Here is a 15,600-nt window from a genome sequence, read left to right as displayed (position 1 = left end):
GACAAAGTAAACGATGTGCAAGATAGGGGAAGATACGGCACAGAGAATAATCCATATCGAAAAGTGGCGTTATCTTATCTTAGTGTACTCTATTTGCTTTCGTCAATTAAATAACAGCATCTTGTGTTCCTGTCAAGACATATTTTTTCTTCTTAGAAGTAACGGCTTTATTTTATTCATTATAAAACGACCATTAAATTTCGTTAGTTGATTAGGGAGAGAGTACTCCATTCTCCTTTTTTATCTCCAAAAACTGTCCAGAACCATTATTATTAGCTCCTCGACAACTGCGTTCAGAACATTCACGTTTTTCAATTGATTCACTAAAGTCTCTCCTAATTTTCACGCTGGAAACACTTTCTCTTATGTGCGAAAAGAAGAGACATCCAATCTAAAACAAAGCCAGAAGTTGCGTTGCGGAGATATCAACGCGTCTGTTCCCGCAAACGAGTGAGTCATGGCAGCGAAGCGTACATGGCTCGCAGCCGAAATAGCTCAGTTGGGAGAGCGTTAGACTGAAGATCTAAAGGTCCCTGGTTCGATCCCGGGTTTCGGCACTTGTTTTTACACACAGTGCATAATGCGTATCGATGTTACATTCATCAGAGATACAGTTAGTGCAGCCCGTTAAGCGCACGTTTAACTTGGAAAAAGAACGTTGCTCGTTAGTGCGTTTTGTTTTGTATCGCATAAAAGTTTGCACACTGTACAACTGACGTGTTTCTCATATAAATGACATACTGTACCACGTGAAGCAGTTGAATAATTTATTTCTATTTGTGCGACAGGTTTCAGTTAGTGACCATTTAGCAGTACAGTTTTTGATAACAGCACATAATATATCTCATGAAACAATTGTCAAAACATGACATTTATGCATGGATGTTCATTATACAACTAGTTTATTACGTCGTGTTGTATAGTTGTATACTGGACACTCCGTGCATCTATCTTCGCATAAATGTCGTATTTTGACAACTGTTTTATGAGATATATTATTAACACAACTATACTGCAAAATGACCTCTAACTGAAACTGGTCGTACGATTAAAAACTAAATAATCAGCAGCTTCAAATGTTACAAAACGTCGCATGTTACAAAATGTCATTTCCATAATGGTTTTGATCTAAATGAAAGCTGGAAGCATGAATGGTCAACAAAAACATTGGGAACAAGAGCCCATCACCTTGACCCCACAAAGAAGCCAAAAGGTTTTGACTACCGAGGAAATTTTAGTGCCGTCTCAACAGGTTAAGGACTGGACATGGTTGCTGTAGCTACTTCAGGTACAAATGGGGCTGGATCAGTTCACCAACGTGTGAATGTAATCAAGATGATCAGATAATTGAACATTTAGTCCAACGCTGTCCACTTCATTCATACCCTGGAATTCCCGATGACTTGTTCACTCTCACACCCAGCTCAATTAACTGGTTGAAAAACACGGACGTTAAGGTTTAATCTTGTCTTATATGATGTGTATATTGTATAAAATCATTTGCCTTATATCAGCTGCACATTGTATAAAATCGCCATACGATTAAGTAAATAAATTTCTATAATTTATCAGAGCTTTGGAACAAACAAACAAAAACTGTTTTATTGCTTTCTTTTTACTGTAGCCGGCCGACGTGGCAGAGCGGTTCTAGGCGCTACAGTCTGGAACCGTGCGACCGCTATGGTCGCAGGTTCGAATCCTGCCTCGGGGATGGATGGGTGTGATGTCCTTAGGTTAGTTAGGTTTAAGTAGTTCTAAGTTCTAGGGGACTGATGACCTTATAAGTTAAGTCCCGGAGTGCTCAGAGCCATTTTTTTTTACTGTACATCCGCTAAAAAACAATTACAGAAATAACGCCTCAATAAATTCTATTACAATTAATTGTTTTATTTTTCTTATATTGTTACAGACTTTTTTTTTCATACAGAACCTTTGTCTGTGGTGTGTCAGTCATACTGATGTTCCTCTGACATTCGTTTTATCAAGTAGACCGTTGCAAATCTGTGGTCGTCTGTTTTCCTCGCAACGTATAGTGTCTTACACCACATGAGTTACTGCAGAGTGAGATCTATCGGGAAACATACATGGAAATGTAAGAGGCACCCCAACAAAACTGTTAACAGCAGTGATGATGGTTTGATAGACGTGAGCGAAAGAAGATTTGAAGCACTTACCTATAAACAATTTTCTTAATCTCTTTATCCAAACGAGTAATTCTGGGATGTGAACTACACAACTAATGAGAAGAAAAGTCTCTTTTTTTAATTATGAGCTGTTCACATTATTGTCTTCCTGAAATAATGTAAAATGAAATAAGGACACGGAAGCTACATTAGAGAAGATGCCAAAACATTCGTTTCTTATCTTGACACGCTTCACTCTGTGTCTCCTCCATTGTTATCATACACAAGAAACGTATTAGCAACGTTGTGTCTGCTTACTCTCACTCGTCATATTGCGTGGGCTAAAGGTCGCATTCGCACCCGCTGATCTCACTGAAGGACTTCCGCACTGCTATAAAGCGAATGTGGAAGAAAGGAACATTTTTCTGATTGGCCTTTCAAGGCTTCTTCTTGCACCGCACCAGATTATAATAGGTGTCTACTTCCACGTGGAGTGAAAAACATGTAAGCGAATTAAATAAGAATAACAAGCAGCATCAGTGTTCACCTTGAGGAGCTGTGACATTCACAACAGCAACGTAAAAACTGTCAGCTTACGTAATATATGCTCATAAATTAACTCACATACAACAAAATAAGTTCGTAATGTATCGTGGTATGCTTGAGACCATGTGTCCGACGGCTTACGTACTTGCAGCGTCATGAATTTCTTGCTTCGCTATATAAATACGTGGCATAGGCAGCAAAAATATTTGTGACGAAATGTAAGAATTTTTAATTCGTGAACTTCGAATTTTGTTTACAACAGGGAGAAAATAAAAATTAATGGGAAAATGATTTATATAGATCGCAGATTTGAAGCAGTTCACACAAATATTTTGATTTCTTTACATATTTCCACTTCAGAAATAGTGATATGCTGTAGTTCACAATTTCGACACAGCATAACGTTATTACACTTCAGACGGGATCATTTTCACGACTGGTGTCCCGTAAGTGTGTTCTGAATCCCTTAACAGTAAGTACCGACGGTATTGCAAGATGTAACTGAGACGCAGAATTCTTTGGCTGATTTTGAACCATCTTTAGCAAAATCAAGTGATTTATTAGAATAAAGTTTGGCTTATACTCTGGAAACTATTGCTGACCACGGAACACAGTACTTCCTCTATTTGAACGACCTGCTCTGCGGTAACACATAAAGCTTGGTAAAACTGCTCTCTCTTTCACATTATTTGCATTATTTTCCAAAATATTGCCTTCTTTTATAAGAAGATACTATGTAAGCACTCTTAACGTTTTACCTGATTGTATCTATCGCTTGAATGTTTGAACATTACGGTCAATCTTTGGCTAGCCGCGCGGTCTAGCGCGCTGCTTCCCGAACGGAAACGCGTTCCCGGTCCCCGGCACGAATCCGCTCGGCGAATTGGTTTCGAGGTCCGCTGTGCCGGCCAGCCTGTGGATGGTTTTCAAGGCAGTTTTCCATTTACCTCGGCGAATGCGGGGTGGTCCCCTCATTCCGCCTTACTTACTCTAGGTCGGCGATTGCTGCGCAAATACTGTCTGCACGTACGCGCACACCATAGTTACTCTACCACGCAAACATTTGGGATTACACTCGTCTGGTATGAGATGTTCCCGTAGGGGGGTCCACTGGGGACCGAACCGCACAATAACCCTGGGTTCGGTGTGGGGCGGCGGTGAGGTGGGTGGACTGCTGTGGCCTGTTGTGGGGTTGTAAATCACTGAGGGCTACGGCGGAATGAAGCCTCTCCGTCGTTTCTAGGTCCCAGGATCCATACACAAGACACACACAATACAATCATCTTCTGCAAAAAATAATTTACAGTATCATCATAATCATTGGCGTGTAGAAGAAATTCATTAACCATTTTATGATTGTTGCAGATAATAACCAGATAAAAAATGAGAAAGTGATGTCAAACAATTATAAATTTTTGTCAGTGAAAACAGAGAGATAAATTAAATAAATTGGTTGAAATTGACTTACTGGTTCTCACAAAATGTGCTGAACTGTCACTAGACACATAAAAGTGTCATACACTAAAACAGGCACGTTGTCTATTGCATTTAAACACTGACCCTGTAGATCTTCGGAAGTATAGGAATCCAGATACAGCATGTACTTGTTAAATTCCGAAAGAGAGATGTCAGGGATAATTTATTTGAAACTTTTCTAAAAACTCCATAAACTGTGATTTGTGGTTTGAGTGTGAAACGGAACTGCCTTGCACAGAAACCTTGAATCTGAGTAGAACAGGGCACAGACTACAACCAGAATTAATACCTAAGTGCCAACACAGGATGTTCCCTGTATCAGTGTAAATGCGTAGTATGGTGCTCCCGTAAAACGAAGACACTTACCTTACGAAACGGCACGAAGCCCTTCCTTTGACTTAGTAAATTTGTTTTGAGATCTAGTTAATTATAATTTTTTCCAATTAAAACACCCATAGTAATCTGTTACTAGCAATAGCAGACACTGCTATAGTTTGGATCCGTACCTTCGCATTTGGTTCTGAAGCCGTAAGGGATAACGAAGTTTTACTACTTTAGTACAGTACAGTCTACAGTGTAAGTTCCCATGAAAACAACATGTAGTTACCTTTTTGGATGAGTTAATTAGACTTCAGAGGTATATCTGAAGATGAGATTGTACAGCAGACAACAGGGTATTACCAAAATTCTGATAACGGAACAAAACATAAATTACATTCAGGTATTAAATTATTGTTGACAAGAGACATGCTTGTAATTCAGCTCACGGAATCGTCAACAGAGTAAATTGTAAAGCGCTTCTCAGGGAATACAGACCTCGGAATTCGCTATTGCATGTAGAATATGCACTGGTGTCAGCGATATCTTTCAGCTTGCTTTGGTGGTAGTTCACATTGGTTGTATTTCCAGATACTAATTGTGAGTGTGTATTGTGTGTGAAATCCTATGGTACTGAACTGCTAAGGTCATCAGTCCCTAAGCTTACACAATACTTAACCTAAGTTATCCTAACGACAAACACACACATGCCCGAGGGAGGACTCGAACCTCCGCCGGGACCAGCCGCACAGTCCGTGACTGCAGCGCCTTAGACCGCTCGGCTAATCTCACGCGGCTGAGTGTGTATTCCTAACAGCAAAACGAAAGAGGACAACCCTGCCAGAGCTAGACCGATGGTATACGCCTAACTCCACATTTGTTTCTTGGTAGGTTACGTGTTACAGATTTCAATCCCGTAGAAGCACACTGATTTGCGTTTTGTCGTTTATCTAAATCACTGCTGGTGATTCTTCAAACACGTCTTTTCCTTCCGCTACGAAAGAGTAACTTCACAGCTAGTGTTTGCTAAACAGGTTATCAGCTAACAGGGGTGACTAAATGGTTAATTTTTAATTTTATCATTAATAACTAGTAGTGTCGAAATACAATGTCAGCGGTTTCAAGTTAACATTAATTTGCTTGTGGTTGTATATTGTACTGCAATAGCTAAGTACGGTGACCATGTCGTGTATACCAGTGTCGGTTTTCATCTTCCTCTTAGTTGTTGCTGTCTTATCGGACAGTGTTGAAGAGTCGCCCTGTTCTCAACTTTGCCCACCCTCCTGATGTTACCGCGAACATGAACTAGAATAATTTTTATTTTGGCTGGAGCCACAGCCATGGAAAATGTTTGAATGATGCTGCCGCCATTTGACTGTAATTATTTTTATTTTATTGTTATTCGATCCAGATTTGTTCGCTTGATTATTATCGATGACCAGTGTTGGCTTTTCTTCTACGTTTTGATGAGGAGTATTTGTGGACACTTCCAAGACAACTAGCAGCCATGTTCACAGGTCTGCACGCTTACGTTGACGAACACTGCCGCACTACCGCAGTTCCACTGGCCCGCTGAATCATTCCACCCTTGTCCCACAGAAAATACCTGGGACTGTTTGGAACAGCGGGAGAAACGTAGCAATCAGCATCTCCATAATTTTATAGCTCTATGGGATCTAAAAAAATGCCATGTGGCTAGTGCCTCCCGTCGGGTAGACCGTTCGCCTGGTGCAAGTCTTTCGAATTGACGCCACGTCGGCGACTTGCGTGTCGATGGGGATGAAGTTATGATGACAAGGACAACACAACGCCCAGTCCCTGAGCGGAACAAATCTCCGACCCAGCCAGGAATCGAACCCGGGCCGTTTGCTGACCACTTTTTTTCTTTTTTTCGTTGTTGATCGTTGTGTTTGGTCGTTGCGGTCGTCACATGACATCCGGTCAAGTTCGTTTGTTGATCTTTCCACTTAGTTTTTTTTATTACAGAGGCCAACCAGCTCTCTGATCCACTCAGCTACCAGTTGCAGACTCTACGTGATCTAATCAACAAGGAGTGGCTTTAGCTTGGTGTCGCGTACTTGAACTAACTTTGAATCCTTCTCTCAGTCCAGGCCAGTACTGAACCCACTGGCGAAGTTACATGGTATTAGCGTGATGTCTCGCAGGGTCTGACTAATTTTTTGTTTGGTGTGCTGATTTGGCCAGTAAGTATAAGAATTAATATGTTCAGTTCCTGGTCACCACACTAGGCATAAATGTCTAGTTTTAAAGACCCATTCTCCTCAGTCAACCAATAAAATAAACGATTGTTACAATTTTCTTTTTTAAAAAATGTAGTGAAGCAATCAACGTAAATCTTTTTGCACTATGTTAATTGATTCTTGGACAACGTTATCTGTATTTTTTTTCTGGCGGGTTCTTGTAATGGTCATGACAAAATAAAACACGAGCACTTGTTATAAGGGGCACCTTCTATTTCACAAGGTTTTGCACTAAGATGTTTCACCGTGTTTCAAAAAAACTGCAGGGAAAACAGCTAAAGGTTGACATGTCCTTTCTCCTCACAGTCACAGAAAGGATAACCCTTGATGTCTTTGCGATTTATGTGGGAAGTCACTCCTAACAAACCAGTTATCAGCTTGCTGCTCGCCCGAAATATTCGAAAGCCGGAGATGCTTCAAATTATCGGCTGGACTATTAAACAAAGAAAATATTAATCATCGGCAGTTTGGTAAGTACGAAAGTGAGACTAATTCATTTATGTGCTTCGCCATACTTCACCATTCACCAACTATAAATGAAACCATTTGTGTGTGTGTGTGTGTGTGTGTGTGTGTGTGTGTGTGTGTGTGTGTGGCACAATGTGTGATTCTTGGCTGTACATGGCAGGACGAGCCTTCTGCACATTCCTCTGTGACCGCAACGTAGTTAGCTGCAGTCCCCTGGACAAAGTGAACTGCGTCGCCGTTAAGTCCAGTGCGAACTACGCTACTGCTGTTTGTGACGATGCCATTAACGTAAATGCTCGCCCATTACGCACAGCAAGCACGTACTAAACTTGGTTGGCGTGCTCTCGGAGGACGTGTGCGGTAATCCGAGAACCGGCATCCTTCGAGCGAGATTTCTTATCGTGTATCCGATGCCTCCTAGTGCAGTTCCAGCACAAAATATAACTCACAGAGCAATATATGTATGACTACTGCGAGGAGCTGTTCTGCGGCGGCTTGGTTAGTTCTGACGTCGGCAGGCAAGTGCTGTTTCATCACTTTGTAAGACTTATTTTCACGTGAGCCGCTAAGCCGCAGGGAAATGTTAAACTACTGACACGTCAGCTAAGAGACAGTGTCCGTAGGGACTATCTATGAGGAATTAACTACGCTCGCCCACCTTCCCTTACCCCTCCTCCTGAGACGGTGTCGTCTTGCTCCACATCCTGGACTCTGCTTCAAAGTGCAAATAGCGTCCATATTTCGTGACAGTTGCAAAAGTTTGGTCATATGTGTTATAATCCGATATAAGCAGCACTCCCAGAGTGACAGCTAAGGAGGATGTTGTCTTCAGAGTGTCAGCACAGAATCTTAAGAAAATTTAAACCTACCTGAACAAAAAAGTTTAAATAAGAATATACATCCTACATTTACAGGTTAACTTTATCGTTTACCTAGGTTTCAACGTTAGTAATAATGTCTTCTTCAGAACATAAAATGTTATTTAAACGTTTGCCTAAAACAAGCCATGTCCTAAGTCAACTTTATAAAACTTGATGCATAGCCATAAGGTTTTGTCACTTATATTAAACAAGCTGTAGCAAATTCACTTTAAGTCCGCTGTATGGGCCTCGTCGTGTGACTAAAAATTACAAAAAAGTTTACTTGGTGGAGTGAGTTTTTAATCATGTTGACAGTTTATACGTGCAGAGTAGAGTAACTATTTTGTTCATAGCGAACTGCATTGAGAGAGCTGCAACAGTTAATTAACCATAAATGAACCGCTTTTGGCGTCAATTGTAACATACAATATGGGCGATTGCACTAATGTAATGGGATGTACGAGGGTGTGCTGAAAAGTAACGCCTTCGAATTTTTGTTCTGTTCTCAATGTCGGTTAAGGTATTGCATGTCAAGCACATTACTCGATCGATTCTTTTGCTTCACTGATGCAAGTAGCATCCCTATGCCGCTAGAGGGCTCTGAATTGTAGCGTGTAACATGATGGCGTATAGCGTAACACGTCGTTGGTGAGAAATATCGTGCTCTAATCAAGTTTCTCACTGCGGAAAATGTACCTCCAGTTTAAATCTATGGAAAGATGAAAGCTGCGTACGGTTGCTCGTGTCGGTAGCAGCAATGTGCCACACTGGGTTGTTCGTGCTCGTATTGAAGGAAACAGCGGTGCTGACCTCAACCGTATGTGACAGAACTCGGAGTTGACTACTCTCCCTCCGTCGGTTACTCGCCACCCCTCCCCCACATCGTTTTTCCTCTCATTCCTCCCCCCTTTCCCCCCTCATCTGTCCCCCCCCCCTCTGCCTTCGCCGTGGTGTGTCATCTTCGTGTCAACTTTTTAGTGCAGTGTTTTAAGTGAGCGGTAAGTGTTGTGCCTCTTTTCCGAAGTGTTGCGAACAGAGATCATACTGCCGCTGCGTGTTGTTTTTATATCTCTTGCGAACAGAAACCAGACTGCAGACTGTCGCCGTGTTTTTTTAATTGTCTGTCTACTATTTTCCCTGTCTACTTTCTGTGTATTTTATTAGCATCGCCAACCCTTCGTTTTATGTTCAAACTTCCACAATTTTCCGCCATTTTGCAATTTAAGTCACCGTTTTTATCGCCTGCTTTTATTGTTTATTATATTCTTTCTTCTGTTTTAAAAACCTGTAGGCTGAACAGCGGTGTACTGAGCTGCTGCCAGCCCGCCCCCTTCGGGAGGGGGGGGGGGGGGGGGGGGGGGGGGGAATCGAAACTCAATAAAGGAACAAAAAAAAAGAAAACACAGAAAAGAAAAACTCCGAGTGGACGACCGTGTGCTGCAACCGACGAGACTCACCGGATTCGGGTTGATGAACTCATCAGAGAAAGTCGTCGGATAACACAAACAGTTCTCAGGTAAGTGTGACACGTCACGAGAACGTGTATATGCCATGACTGCAGAACGGTGCTGCAGATTACTGTGTTCAAGGCGGGTGCCTCGAGTTTTTCTGATGAGTTCATCAATCCGATTCCGATCAGACTAGTCGGTTGCCGAACACGGTCATCCATTCCGGGCTCTGTCACAGACGTTGAGGTTAGCACCACCGTTTCCTTCATCACAAGCATGAACATCCCAACGACGCGTATTACCGATGACGATACAATCATTACCGTGCACAGATTTGATACTTGTATGGATTCAATTGGAGGCACGTTTTCTGCAGTTTCTCATGCACCGACGTAATTATGCTACACACCGCCATGTTACACGCTGCAATTCGGAGCCCTCTACCGGCAGAGGGTTCCATCTTGCGTCAGCAAAGAGGGCAAGTCGACCGAGTAATATACACGACATGTAATACCTCAAACGATACTGAGAACAGAATAAGAAATTCAGAGGCGTTACTTTTCAGCACGCCCTTGTACGTAAGCGAAAGCCACAGCCACGACACTACAGGTAAGTGACGTGGACGTTTCCACTGCGGGCAAACGAGCCTAGAAAAACCAAGAAGTGGTTGCCCAGCTCTCTGTGAGCGGTAGGAAACTGCAAGCTCCGGCATTTGACGGCTGTTGTATTGCTTCGTAATCAGTTGTGGAAAAGATGCACGTTAATCCTGGGTCTATAATTTCGTTTACAAACTTTTGTGAATAATAAATTCCTGTGCCCTCCAGGGCAAAAGAACCTAAAGACTTATTGAACTCTGCCGGCCGGAGTGGCCGTGCGGTTCTAGGCGCTACAGTCTGGAGCCGAGCGACCGCTACGGTCGCAGGTTCGAATCCTGCTTCGGGCATGGATGTGTGTGATGTCCTTAGGTTAGTTAGGTTTAATTAGTTCTATGTTCTGGGTGACTGATGACCTCAGAAGTTAAGTCGCATAGTGCTCAGAGCCATTTGAACTTATTGAACTCTTCATCTGGATGACCCATTGGTGGATCTTTATCGCCGGAAAGTAGACACCAAGCAACAGATGAAAACAGAGTTTCCACATCAACGGGGAGGGTCAAATTAAGGTTTTTAGTCTCATGTTGTGCTGTTGACAGATGGTGCCAGAAGGACCAGAAAATGACTGAAGAGTATTACCAACATTTCTTGATGGTCGTGCGTAAGGCTGGTGACGCAATAATTCCGCGGAAAAGTTCATTAGGTGCGCAACAACGGGCCGGGACGTTCCTGGAAAAAATTGGAAATTTGTGGCAAGGTCTTATGGGACAAAACTGCTGAGGTCATAGGTCCATAAGCTTACACACTAGTTAATCTAACTTAAACTAACTTACGCTAAGTACGACACTCTCCCCCCCCCCCCCCTCCCCGACGGGGGGAGTCGCGCGGACCGTGTGGTACATTCTTCAAAGCAGATGGACAGTGATGCGTAGTATCTCTTAGGAATTTTGTCTCATTCTCAACATGTACTTGAAAGGCACTATAACATCCACGATATATATATATATATATATTTATATTTTATTAAGAGTGGATTATGAACGTGTGGATAACATTCATTCAGTTATGTAATTATTCCTTAAAAACATGATAATTATGTAAAACAGAGACAATATTTGTCTCACATTCTTTGTTAATCTATGTCATCCTTTTCTTTTCTTTTGTACCCTTTTGTCGTCTTCTTCTGATGTAAATCGCCGACGCAAGGCGTGAATCGATTTGAGGTCTGGTAAATAAAAAACATTTAATGTAAAATTATTGTATTTTATGTTCATTTGCTGGTAAAACAAATAGAGCCAAATGCGTTAAAATTATTTATGATTAATTATTGAAAATTAACCTCCTCCTTTAATTACAATTTTGTATTTATTGTTTTATCATAGCTGCAAGAAGCGCAGCCATTGTTAGTTGCGATTATATAGCAACTTCGTCTGTACTTCTAGTTGGAAATAGCATGGGTTTGTGATAAACTAATTTTCATAACAATTTAATAATTTTTTTGTTGGTGGCATCAATTTAAATGATTTATTGGGAAAAGGAAAATCTTAATTAAAAAAGAAATCCTCTATCTTTTGTTGGCCGCCTTCTTATCTTTCATCACAGCGGTAAATTTAAATTACTTGAAACTGCAAACTTTCAATATTCCGATGTATAAGAAATAAATGTGCACCGGTGGTACTGAACTCTATTTATAAAAGAAAAAAAATTAATCGAATCAGGCTGCTTTTTCTAAGAACACTGCTGATGGTATTTATTGTTGAACAACATTTCATTTCTGATGTATGTGGACAAAATTAAACTACGTACGAATCACGGAGAAACATATTTGCTAAGAACAGGTACAAATTGCCACAAGTACTTATTAATAATTTGTATGTTTTGTTTTCACGAACCCTGTCCACCGAGTTGCTGTTACTACTAGTGCCAGAGCTGGTGCGACAGCCGAATCAAATGGAGCGCCGCTGACCACTTCAGAGGAGTGTAAGGGTGGGAACCGCTGACCACTTCGGAGGAGTGTAAGGGTGGGAACAAGGATCCATCTTTCATTTGTGTAATTCAGCAGTTGGACATGGGCAATATTCGTTGCATCCTGCGAAGATGCAGCACCAGCAGCGATAAGTAATAGAGATGCAATATACCGGCTGCGAGAAAGTTACTACTAAATGTAAAAAATCTGCAAATGATTCTCTACACAGATCTAAAGAGTTTTCAGTGTAAATATATATACAGGGTGTTATAAAAAGGTATGGCCAAACTTTCAGGAAACATTCCTCACACACAAAGAAAGAAAATATGTTATGTGGACATGTGTCCGGAAACGCTTACTTTCCATGTTAGAGCTCATTTTATCACTTCTCTTCAAATCACATTAATCATGGAATGGAAACACACAGCAACAGAACGTACCAGCGTGACTTCAAACACTTTGTTACAGGAAATGTTCAAAATGTCCTCCGTTAGCGAGGATACATGCATCCACCCTCCGGCGCATGGAATCCCTGATGCGCTGATGCAGCCCTGGAGAATGACGTATTGTATCACAGCCGTCCATAATACGAGCACGAAGAGTCTCTACATTTGGTACCGGGGTTGCGTAGACAAGAGCTTTCAAATGGCCCTATAAATGAAAGTCAAGAGGATTGAGGTCAGGAGAGCGTGGAGGCCATGGAATTGGTCCGCCTCTACCAATCCATCGGTCACCGTATCTGTTGTTGAGAAGTGCACGAACACTTCGACTGAAATGTGCAGGAGCTCCATCGTGCATGAACCAAATGTTGTGTCGTACTTGTAAAGGCACATGTTCTAGCAGCACAGGTAGAGTATCCCGTATGAAATCATGATAACGTGCTCCACTGTGGAAGAACATGGGGCCCAATCAAGACATTACCAACAATGCCTGCCCAAACGTTCACAGAAAATCTGTGTTGATGACGTGATTGCACAATCGCGTGCGAATTCTCGTCAGCCCACACATGTTGACTGTGAAAATTTACAATTTGATCACTGACGAAACTAAAATGAGCTCTAACATGGAAATTAAGCGTTTCCGGACACATGTCCACATAACATCTTTTCTTTATTTGTGTGTGAGGAATGTTTCCTGAATGTTTGGCCGTACCTTTTTGTAACACCCTGTATATATATGCGTATGTGTGTGAGTTATAAGATTATTTTGTGTTGATGTATATGTGTCAGTGATATACATACACTCGTTGTGGTATATTGTGTATAAAATGGTTAGGCTCAGGTACTGGTTAAAACTAGTGAGGATACGGAGGCAGAAATGATATCAGATCCTCCTGTAGAACAATCTGTTCACACTCCTACTCAGTCGTTAGAGAATTTAATTACCGATGACAATTTTGTAGATAATGTTCCGACAGGTAGTGAGACTGAAGAGCTGCCGGAGCAAACTGGCACTCCACCAGTCAGTCAGTTAGAAAATAGAGACACTATTTGTACTGACCCAGGGGCACAAGTGCACAACGCACAAGCTATGCCGTTGCAGGATATGTTAACAGCATTATTCGAAAAATTTACTACCCAGCAGAGGGAAGAAAGGGCTAGAGAGAGACAGGAACAAGAAATTAAAGACCAAGAAAGGGAAAGGAAATTAGTTGAAAATACCAACAACATATTACTTAAAAGAGATGAGGAAATTGTCCGCCAGATTAATCAAACTTTAAACGAACGGGATAGTGCAATTACTAATTATGAGAAACAGGAGATCGATGAGGTGAAATCCACGATCGAACCATTAGTGGAAATTCCAGTTCAGGTTAGCAGCCTTCAAACTGATGTGGATAAACTTGAAAATAGATTCAAAGCTCTAGCCACAGCTGTCGAAACATTGCAGGAAGATATTCCTTCCGAAATTCATAGGCAAGTCAAAACCGAGATAGCCAGAGCGATGTATCCTGAAAACCGTAACCCACAAAATCTGTAAGTATGTAGCAATAACAACACTGATGCTGACAGGCAAACGTACACAGAACATTCTGCACCAAATCTTGTTGTACCGCAAAGAAAACCAGACATTGGTAATCAAATGATTTTGCCACAGCAATGCGTGACAACAAGAAACAATCATGATAACGAAGTAGAATGTACCTGTAAAAAGGTAAATGAGACACCTGCAAATGATAGCAGTTCAATGCAACTAACAACTCTGATGCATGAAGAGAGTCTCATCAAGCATCGGCAGTTTCAGATCTTCAATGAAGAAAGCAAAAGAAACTTATACCCTGTTGTATTTATCCGTAATTTCAAAAGTGTTGTTCCAAAATCATGGTCAGAAGAACAAAAGATACAATTTGTGGTATCACATATCTCTGGTGATGCGTCATTATACGCATTAAATGCCGCAGAAACTTGTAAAACCTTTCATGGCTTTGAAAAGGCGTTTTTAGATCAATTTTGGTCGGCGTCCATTCAAGAGCGACTTCGTAAAGTAGTATATAATGCCGAAGTCTATAATCCGAAATCCGGTTCATTTAGGAAATATTTTGAAAAATATGTTAACATGACCAGATACTGGGATGAGCCAGTTACCACTAGAGATTTGTTACGAGTACTAACAGCCAGACTACCAATCCACGTTGGAGAAACTGTTCAATGTTACAGACACCGACTTAAAAGAATTTCTGTCTGTAATCGATTCCTTGGATCTTGTGCAGGAGGACGCCAGAAAAACTTCTGATGTCACCAGCAATACAAACAGTCCGAACGGAAAGAATTCATGGAATTCAAACAAGCTAAATAGGGGCGAAGCTAGTCCTAAACAAAATAAAAATAAATCTTATGGAAACAGCCATTACAACAATAACAGTAATAGAAACCAATACAACCAAGACTGTGGTTACAACGATAATAATAACGAGGATTATAGGAAAGCCGAAGAATACCAACAGCCGAATGGTAATCCAAGGCAGCATCACAATCAGAATTCAAATTTTCATAGTGACATTGATAACCGAAAAAGACGGAATGATCACAGACCAAACAGTCCGTACAAAGATAAGCCAAAGAACATTCGCGGATATAGCGAATATTGGCGGCAACCAGGACCAAGCCACTGGCAGCCGTCGCAAGGTTCTTTTAATACAGGCGAGCCGGAAAACTATGTCCAAGCTATTCCGATGTCAAAACAGCCAATATCCACCGTGGTGGGATACAAGCAGGCCACCTCCAGCTACAACAGAAAATTCACAAAATGTGAAAATAAGAGGTACCTTCTGATACCAAACAAAATTCACAGAAGCCGACAAACTAATTGCGGTCCCTGTAGGCCTCCGCCAGGCGACCAAGGGCGACAAGGAAGGCAATAGGTTGAAGAAGCACAATATAAATATGATTCGATATCAGGATGGAAATAAATTAGAAGATGAGCTATATCAAGAACCTGACATTTCTGATAAGATAGAAAAAGAAATAATTCAAGCAAGTGTCAACGGGAGTGTAAATGGGATACCAACTAAAATTCCGCTCGATACAAGTGCAAATGTATC

General features: G+C 41.4%; 1 non-coding gene across 1 annotated transcript; it reads left to right on the top strand.

Moving 5' to 3' along the window:
- The first annotated feature begins 484 nt into the window (after positions 1–484).
- Positions 485–557, top strand: Trnaf-gaa. Its single transcript has one exon. It is a non-coding gene; the product is annotated as a tRNA-Phe (tRNA).
- The last annotated feature ends 15,043 nt before the right edge of the window (positions 558–15,600 follow it).

The sequence above is a fragment of the Schistocerca americana genome, chromosome 1, assembly GCF_021461395.2.
Source record: "Schistocerca americana isolate TAMUIC-IGC-003095 chromosome 1, iqSchAmer2.1, whole genome shotgun sequence".
Lineage (NCBI taxonomy): Eukaryota > Metazoa > Arthropoda > Insecta > Orthoptera > Acrididae > Schistocerca > Schistocerca americana.
The sequence above is the reverse complement of the archived record's forward strand: the minus strand, read 5'-3'. Positions and strand labels throughout refer to the sequence as shown.